This window comes from Papio anubis, chromosome 7 (assembly GCF_008728515.1).
Source record: "Papio anubis isolate 15944 chromosome 7, Panubis1.0, whole genome shotgun sequence".
Classification (NCBI taxonomy): Eukaryota; Metazoa; Chordata; class Mammalia; order Primates; family Cercopithecidae; genus Papio; species Papio anubis.
The window spans coordinates 66,577,933-66,588,176 of NC_044982.1; the positions used below are offsets into that span (position 1 = coordinate 66,577,933).

Consider the following 10,244-nt stretch of genomic DNA (forward strand, 5'->3'; position numbering starts at 1 on the left):
TACGAGGCCAACATCATCCTGATACCAAAGCCTGGCAGAGACACAACAAAAAAAGAGAATTTTAGACCAATATCCCTGATGAACATCGATGCAAAAATCCTCAATAAAATACTGGCAAACCGGATTCAACAACACATCAAAAAGCTTATCCACCATGATCAAGTGAGCTTCATCCCTGGGATGCAAGGCTGGTTCAACATTCGCAAATCAATAAACATAATCCAGCATATAAACAGAACCAAAGACAAGAACCACATGATTATCTCAATAGATGCAGAAAAGGCTTTTGACAAAATTCAACAGCCCTTCATGCTAAAAACACTCAATAAATTCGGTATTGCTGGAACGTACCTCAAAATAATAAGAGCTATTTATGACAAACCCACAGCCGATATCATACTGAATGGGCAAAAACTGGAAAAATTCCCTTTGAAAACTGGCACAAGACAGGGATACCCTCTCTCACCACTCCTATTCAAAATGGTGTTGGAAGTTCTGGCTAGGGCAATTAGGCAAGAGAAAGAAATCAAGGGTATTCAGTTAGGAAAAGAAGAAATCAAATTGTCCCTCTTTGCAGATGACATGATTGTATATTTAGAAAACCCCATTGTCTCAGCCCAAAATCTCCTTAAGCTGATAAGCAACTGCAGCAAAGTCTCAGGATACAAAATTAATGTGCAAAAATCACAAGCATTCTTATACACCAGTAACAGACAAACAGAGAGCCAAATCAGGAATGAACTTCCATTCACAATTGCTTCAAAGAGAATCAAATACCTAGGAATCCAACTTACAAGGGATGTAAAGGACCTCTTCAAGGAGAACTACAAACCACTGCTCAGTGAAATAAAAGAGGACACAAACAAATGGAAGAACATACCATGCTCATGGATAGGAAGAATTAATATCGTGAAAATGGCCATACTGCCCAAGGTAATTTATAGATTCAATGCCATCCCCATCAAGCTACCAATGAGTTTCTTCACAGAATTGGAAAAAACTGCTTTAAAGTTCATATGGAACCAAAAAAGAGCCCGCATCTCCAAGACAATCCTAAGTCAAAAGAACAAAGCTGGAGGCATCACGCTACCTGACTTCAAACTATACTACAAGGCTACAGTAACCAAAACAGCATGGTACTGGTACCAAAACAGAGATATAGACCAATGGAACAGAACAGAGTCCTCAGAAATAATACCACACATCTACAGCCATCTGATCTTTGACAAACCTGAGAAAAACAAGAAATGGGGAAAGGATTCCCTATTTAATAAATGGTGCTGGGAAAATTGGCTAGCCATAAGTAGAAAGCTGAAACTGGATCCTTTCCTTACTCCTTATACGAAAATTAATTCAAGATGGATTAGAGACTTAAATGTTAGACCTAATACCATAAAAATCCTAGAGGAAAACCTAGGTAGTACCATTCAGGACATAGGCATGGGCAAAGACTTCATGTCTAAAACACCAAAAGCAACGGCAGCAAAAGCCAAAATTGACAAATGGGATCTAATTAAACTAAAGAGCTTCTGCAGAGCAAAGGAAACTACCATCAGAGTGAACAGGAAACCTACAGAATGGGAGAAAATTTTTGCAATCTACTCATCTGACAAAGGGCTAATATCCAGAACCTACAAAGAACTCAAACAAATTTACAAGAAAAAAACAAACAACCCAATCAAAAAGTGGGCAAAGGATATGAACAGACATTTCTCAAAAGAAGACATTCATACAGCCAACAGACACATGAAAAAATGCTCATCATCACTGGCCATCAGAGAAATGCAAATCAAAACCACAATGAGATACCATCTCACACCAGTTAGAATGGCGATCATTAAAAAGTCAGGAAACAACAGGTGCTGGAGAGGATGTGGAGAAATAGGAACACTTTTACACTGTTGGTGGGATTGTAAACTAGTTCAACCATTATGGAAAACAGTATGGCGATTCCTCAAGGATCTAGAACTAGATGTACCATATGACCCAGCCATCCTATTACTGGGTATATACCCAAAGGATTATAAATTATGCTGCTATAAAGACACATGCACACGTATGTTTATTGCGGCACTATTCACAATAGCAAAGACTTGGAATCAACCCAAATGTCCATCAGTGACAGATTGGATTAAGAAAATGTGGCACATATACACCATGGAATACTATGCAGCCATAAAAAAGGATGAGTTTGCGTCCTTTGTAGGGACATGGATGCAGCTGGAAACCATCATTCTTAGCAAACTATCACAAGAACAGAAAACCAAACACCGCATGTTCTCACTCATAGGTGGGAACTGAACAATGAGATCACTTGGAGTCGGGAAGGGGAACATCACACACCGGGGCCTATCATGGGGAGGGGGGAGGGGGGAGGGATTGCACTGGGAGTTATACCTGATGTAAATGACGAGTTGATGGGTGCAGCAGACCAACATGGCACAAGTATACATATGTAACAAACCTGCACGTTATGCACATGTACCCTACAACTTAAAGTATAATAATAATAAATAAATTAAAAAAAAAAAAAAAGAAAATGTGGTACTTACACAAAATGGAGTACTATGCAGCCGTAAGAAAGAACAAAGTCTTGTCATTCACAACAACATGGATGAAACTTGAGATCATTATGCTAAATGAAATAAGCCAGGCACAGAAAGACAAACATTACATATTCTCACTTACTAGTGTGATCTAAAAATCAAAACAATAGAACTCATAGAGACAGAGAGAAAAAGGATGGTTAGCAGAGGCTGGGAAGGGTGGTAAAAGGGTGGGTGGGAAGTGGGGATGGTTAGTGGGAACAAGAAAATTGTTTGAAAGAATGAATAAGACCTAGTATTTGATAGCATGGGAGGGTGACTATAATCAATAATAAATTAATTGTACATTTAAAAATAACTAAGAGTATAGTTGGATTGTTTGTAACACAAATGATAAATGCTTGAGGGGGTGGATATCCTATGTTACATGATGTGATTATTAGATATTGCATGCTCATCTCAAAACATCTTATGTACCCTGTAAGTATATACACCTACTCTGTACCTACAAAAATTAAAATATCTTTTTACAGTCAACCCCCCCCCAAAAAAAAGACTGTTTCAACATACACAAATCAATAAATACGATCCACCACATAAACAGAACTAAAGACAAAAAATACTTGATCATCTCAATAGATGCAAAAAAAGGTCTTTGTTAAAATTCAACATCCCTTCATATTAAAAACTCTCAATAAACTAGGTATTGAAGGAACATACCTCAAAATAATAAGAGCCATATATGACAAACCCACAGCCAATATCATATTGAAAGGGCAAAGCTGGAAGTATTCCCCTGGAAACTGGCACAAAACAAGGATGCTCTGTCTCACTGCTCTTATTCAACATAATATTAGAAGTCCTGGCCAGGGTAATTGGGCAAGAGAAAGAAATAACGGGTATTCAAATAAGAAGAATGGAAGTCAAATTATCTTTGCAGATGACATGAACCTATATCTAGAAAACCCCATAGTCTCAGACTAAAAGTTTTTTAAGCTGATAAGCAACATCAGCAAAGTCTCAGAATATAAAATCATTGTGTAGAAATCACTAGCATTCTTATACACCACCAACAGGCCATCAGAGAGACAAATCATAAATGAACTCCCATTCACAATTGCTAAAAGAAGAATAAAATATCTAGGAATACAACTAACAAGAGAGTTGAATGACCTCTTCAAGGAGAACTACAAACCACTGCTCAGAGAAATCAAAGAGGATACAAACAAATGGAGAAACATTCCATGCTCATGAATAGGCAGAATCAATGTTGTGAACATGGCCATACTGCCCAAAGTAATTTATAGATTCAATGCTATTCCATTAAACTACCACTGACGTTCTTCACAGAATTAGAAAAAAATACTTTAAAATACACATGGAACCAAAAGAAAAAAGGCTGAATAACCAAGGTAATCCTAAGCAAAAAGAACAAAGCTGGAGGCATCATGCTACTCAACTTCAAACTATACAACAAGGCTACAGTAGCCAAAACAGCATGGTACTAGTATAAGAACAGACACATAGACTAACGGAACAGAATAGAGAACCCAGAAATAAGACCACATATCTATAGCTACCTGATCTTTGACAAATCTGACAAATACAAGCAATGGGGACAGGATTCCATTAATAAATGGTTCTGGAAGAATTAGCAAGAATTAAAACTGGAACCCTTCCTTAAACACCATTTATAAAAATTAACTCAAGATCGATTAAAGACTTAAATGTAAAGCCCAAAACTATAAAAACTCTAGAAGACAATCTAGGCAATATCATTCAGGACACAGGTATGGGCAAAGATTTCATGATGAAAATGCCAAAAGCAATTGCAACAAAAGTGAAAATTGACAAATGGGATCTAATTAAACTAAAGACCTTCTGCACAGCAAGGAAATAATCACCAGAGTGAACAGTCAACCTACAGAATGGGAGAAAATTTTTTCAATCTATCCATCTGACAAAAGGTCTAATATCCAGAATCTATGAGAAACTTAAACAAACTTACAAGAAAAAAACAAACAACTCCATTAAAATAGTAGGCAAAAGACATGAACAGACACTTCTCAAAATACAACATACATGCAGCCAACAAACATATTTTATAAAGCTCAACATCACTGATCATTAGACAAATGCAAATCGAAACTCCAATGAGATACCATCTCATGCCAGTCAGAATGGCAATTATTAGAAAGTCAAGAAACAGATGCTGGTGAGAATGCAGAGAAAAAGGAATGCTTTTACACTGTTGGTGAAAATGTAAATTAGTTCAACTATTGTGGAAGACAGTGTGATAATTCCTCAAAGACCTGGAGACAGAAATACCATTTGACCCAGCAATCCTATTGCTGAGTATATATCCAAAGGAATATAAATCATTCTGTTAAAAAGATGCATGCACATGTATGTTTACTGCAGTACTATTTACAATAGCAAAGTTATGGAATCAACCCAAATGCCCGTCAATGATAGACTGGATAAAGAAAATGTGGTACATATACACCATGAAATACTATGCAGTCATCAAAAGGAATGAGATTATGTCCTTTGCATGGACATGGATGGAGCTGGAAGCTGCTATCCTCAGCAAATAAATGCAGGAACAGACAACCAACACCACATGTTCTCACTTATAAGTGGGAGCTGACTGATGAGAACACATGAACACGTAGGGGGAAAAAACATACACTGGACACCTGTGGGGTGGGAGGGAGACTATCGGGAAGAATAAAATGGATGCTGGGCTTAATACCTGGGTGATGGGATGATCTGTGCAGTAAATCACCATAGCACACGTTTACCTATATAACAAATCTGCACATCCTGTACATGTACCCCAGAACGTAAAATAAAAGTTGAAGGAAAATGATGTATTCACTACTGCTTGTTCTTATATTAAACAGCATAGTACAAATGCTCAAAAAGTTATCTAAACTAGCTATTGAGAGGTGGCTGAAGTCAGAGCACTGAAGTAGACTGGAATATGCTGGCAATGAGTCTTCTTACAATAGACTCTCCAAGCTCACAGAATTAAAAAAAAAAAAAATTAGATGCATTATGTATTTTAAATAGAAAAAAATACATATAAGCCACATTTTACTCTCAAAACATTTTTACTTTTAATTAACATTTTAAAGAAATTTAACTTTTCTACACAATAAAAAGCATTTCAAAACTTAAGGAAAAAGAGAGGCAAGGCTTAAACAGCATATGCAGAGCATAAGCTGCAAAAGATATGAAATGAGCATCCATAACAGTCTCCTCACTGCAGGTACACCATGCTGGGTTTGCACGAGGTATTTTAACTTAAAGTGCACTCAGTCAATCCCTTGTGCTCAGAGACCTTCAAGGGTTGGTAGGTGGAAATTCTCACATACAAAAACACTGTAACACAAGAGTGTACATCTACAGTGAGAAGTATCAGCTTTCAGAGTCTACATTACCTCTGCTTCCTTCACTATGAAAAATCATTAATGATCCATGGAACGCTCAGTAGGATTGCAGGTGTGCCTCTTTGTGCCAGTCAGAATGTCAAATAATCAAAGAGCTGGAAAGGATCTTCAGGACTCGCTAATGCAGTGCTTCATTCTGGAAAATGAGATCCAGGAAGAATAAGTACTTTGTTCCTAAAATGTTCTATACAAAAAAAAAAAAAATCATCATCAATGTATTAAGATAATTTGCCTCTTAATTCCATAGTCTATCCTTTTATTATTGTAAAAGATCAACAAACTCCACACAGATAAACATATAATTTTCTCAAAGACAAGTCAACTTTAACATAACAACACCAACTCCAAAACAAACATATATACTTGAAAACTAAGATTGTGGCAGTGAAGACCTACATTATTGACTCAAATTTAAGAAAAATCTCCTATCCTTATACCAATGAAAATCCACCCCCCACCACCACCAAATAATCATCTTCCTTATTCTGGATTCAAATTTTAGCCTACAGATAAGAAGCATTTGTCCATACAGTACCAAACTCCATTTAGTATACCAAATAAGAATGTCACAGATTGGCCAGCTTTGAAATCACCAATTAAAGAAGTGCTGTGAGAAGAGAAAATTGACATTTTTCTCAACTTGTTTTTGCCAATAATCAAAGCTACAATTGGGATAGTTAGTAACTCCATATTACCCTGTCTAGTGCAAAAACAGACACGAAGTATAACAAGTTAGCACTTGATTATAATAAAGCATATTTTCGCTGAACCACAAAGTGAAGGATGGAAGGTATATAAGCTTCACAAAACAGAGACCTGGGATCTAGCACTTGCTAGACGTGAAACTCTATGTGAGGTAATCTTTCACATAACATTTTCTTATCTACAAAATGACAAGGATAATGTCTTAAATGTCTTAAATGAGATGGTGTTGCCAAAGTTGTTGGCCCAAAGAAGGTAACTAACATAGGTAGATATATATTTTTCATATGTACCCCAAAGGGTAAGGTCATTTTATCTCAGTTTGCATTTGTTTTATACATTTTTATATGCAGTTTTATTGAGATATAATTCATATACCATAAAATTCACCCTTTTAAAGTGTATACTTCCATGGGTTTTAGTATATTTATGGAATTATAAATCATAAATGAAATCTAATTTTAAAATATCTTCATTACCCTAAAAAGAAATTCTGCACCCATTAATAGTTACTGTCATCCCCTTGTCCTACTTGGTAAGCCTAGGCGTTCACTAATCTTTCTGGATGTACAGAGTTGAGTTTTCTTAGCATTACAATATCAATGGAATTATATATGTTTTCTTACTGGCTTCTTTCACATCATGTTTTCAAGTTTTATCCAAGCTACAGAATATGTCAGTATTTTATTTCTTCATATTGCTGAATAATATTCCACTGTGTTGATATGTTACATTTTAGTTTTCTACTCATCAGTTGATAGATATTTGAGTTTATACTTTGAAGTATTATGAATAATGCTGCTATGAACATCAGTGTACAGGGTTTCATATTGGCATGTTTTTCTTTTTCTTGGTTTTATAGATATATAAGAGTAGAATTGAAGCAAGCATGTATAGTAATTCAGTAATTAATATTTGTGTATGCACCAATGAAATTTCTGGATCTAATTATGATAATTCTGTTTACCCATTTGGAAGTACAGTCAAACTGTCATAGTTCATTCATTAGAAATGGTCTCTATAAACAAATATTTTCACTGTAGTGCCATTAATTTAAACACAGCAGCTACACAGGCTCTTTGAATCAGCCAGATCTAGATTAAAATCCTGGGTCTGTCACTGACTTGCTTTGTGAATATTAAGTATCTTAAATTCTTTCAGTCTCAGTTTACTTATTCTTAACACCTACCTATAAGAGCCACTGTGAGCATTAAATATAACCACACATATAAAAGAACAAGCAACGAATAGATTTCAATACATATTTCCTTTCCCTCTTCCCTTCCTTTCTAAAATCTACATTTACTTAAAGAATGCCTGAGCTGTGGTGTTTGGTTTCTTAGTGTAATAATGCCATCTGCTGGAAATGCCAATATGATACTTAAGAGAAAATGGATCACACAGAGACATTAAATATGAAGTTCTACTATTCCTGAAATCAAAGCAACATTTTTCTCAATCTATTTATATTTAAAGGTGCCTCACTCTCTATATACATACATGTCCATTTTCTTAAGATCGTTCATGATTATATTTTCTTCAGTATATCAAAGGAGTAAATTAGTAGTAGAAACAACTTGCCATGAGTTAAAGTTGTTCTCTTAATAATATATTTTCCTAAGAACTATAGTTTGCTTTCAAATGTTTGTTATAGATCTATGAATTTAGCTATGAACTCAGATTTTTTAATCACATGGGAGCCTTGTTACTAACAAAAAAAATTTTTTTAACTCTCAGATCACAATACTTTTATTTCACAAGAAATGACCCAAAGGATGACCAGTCTGTTTACTTCTTAGAAGTAAACTGAAAATGTACTTTTATAGGGTAAAACTGTCTCTGAAAATTTTCTCATTGTATAAAAATAGATGATTGATTAGATGGATTGAAACATAGCATATACTTATTATGGAATACTAGTCATTAAAGATCAAGTCCTCAAAAATGTGTAATAATACATAAAAATCACAATTATATATGTGGATTAAATATATCATAAAACAACATGTGTGACTTGATCAAAAGTTTGTTCAGATAACTAAATAGAAAAATTATAGATAGGTTGGTAGCCCCAAATGGTCACCAAAATGTTGATGATGGTTTTTATATATTAACTGTGAAATTAATGTATTTTTTTATGTGTCTAGAACAGAATTCTTTAATTTCCTGCAATAACTGGCATTGTATCACAATGACTCTTTTCTTGCTTATTGGGACATATTCATATGAGTACTAATCTTTTTCCTTAATATCTTTACAAGCTATATTTGGTAAAATTTTAAGTTGATTATTTCCCTTTAAAATATCCTTCTCAGTTCTTGCAGATTGCTTGGGTGAAATTTAATAATTCTTTGTATAGTCTTCCTTCATTAACAGTAACCCAAGATGTGACCTGACATATAACTAAAGAAAAAAAATCCATAAATACTCAAAGTTACTGTGGAGGTTTTATCACTAAGAGATGCTGTCCTTCCAGGAGTTCTACAGTGTTCAATGCTGCAATGACTCTTGATTTTTATGCATTTTAAAGACTGAGGAGAAGTCTAAATACAGTCGGAAAGACAAAGAAACTTTAAATGTGTTCAGCATAATGACAAAAAGAAGCATTTTCCCTCATTTGTTGAAGGGTAGTTCTGCAGGATTCCAACCACAGTAAAAAAAATGTTTGTATTTGAAACCTGGATTTTAGTTTTGCCATTTGTGTATGTGTAAGTAATCCATTGGACACCAAAAAAAGATGGAAAAGGATATGGATACCTCAATAGATAGAATCCTCCAAGGGACCAGATTTAGAGGGCTAAAGCCCAGCCTCACAGTCTGTTGGGAGATGTCCATGTCCCACAACAGGAGCAAGGAATGTATCCCATGGCAAGATAGTCATGTGAAGGGGTGGGATTTGCTACAGGGGCATGGAGATCTCCATGCAGAGTTTTGAAAAACAAAGCAGAAGAGATACCCCTGAAAGCAGAAGAATCTGAGGTACATCCATGAAATCTGAAATAAATGTAACCCATTTATTCTCTTTCCATGGCTCATGAGTACCATGATATTTCAACATTTGGTTAAATATTTATTTTCATGTCTCCTACATACCAGATCAACTCCCTCAGTAAAACCTGTAATAGCCATATAGACTTGGAAAATGGTCAATTAGAATTAGCAATGATAAAACAGAACTGAGGCTTTCCCACATTCATTTCTTTAAGATCCAAATGTGGTAACAGCAACATGAGAGGAAAGGAATTCTGAGAAGTATCCAGCGCTAATCCATCTTTTTTTGCCTAGGTCAGATCAAAGTACAGCAGGGAAAGGTAAAGCACAGAATTGACTTAGAACTGGACATTATATAAACAAGGATTTTTGCTGACTATCCTATTGAGAGGTAATCTTTGAAAGGGGTAGAGCAGGAGGGAGGGGTACTGAAATCAGGATTACCCATACACATGTGGAGGCTAAGTGATCAGTTGAAATTAGGAAACATATTGAATTTCCACACGTAGTGAAAAGCACTGTTTTTGTAAATGAGAGAAAATTCCTAATC

The 10,244-nt window shown here is 35.3% G+C and overlaps 1 long non-coding RNA gene across 1 annotated transcript in view; it reads right to left on the reverse strand.

Moving 5' to 3' along the window:
- The window catches only part of LOC110743771, a 32,289-nt gene extending 25,147 nt beyond the window's left edge, over positions 1-7,142 (reverse strand). The window contains exon 1 of the long non-coding RNA XR_002523333.2: positions 5,993-7,142. This is a non-coding gene — a long non-coding RNA (uncharacterized LOC110743771). The remainder of the gene's footprint in view (positions 1-5,992) is intronic.
- Between the last annotated feature and the right edge of the window lie 3,102 nt (positions 7,143-10,244).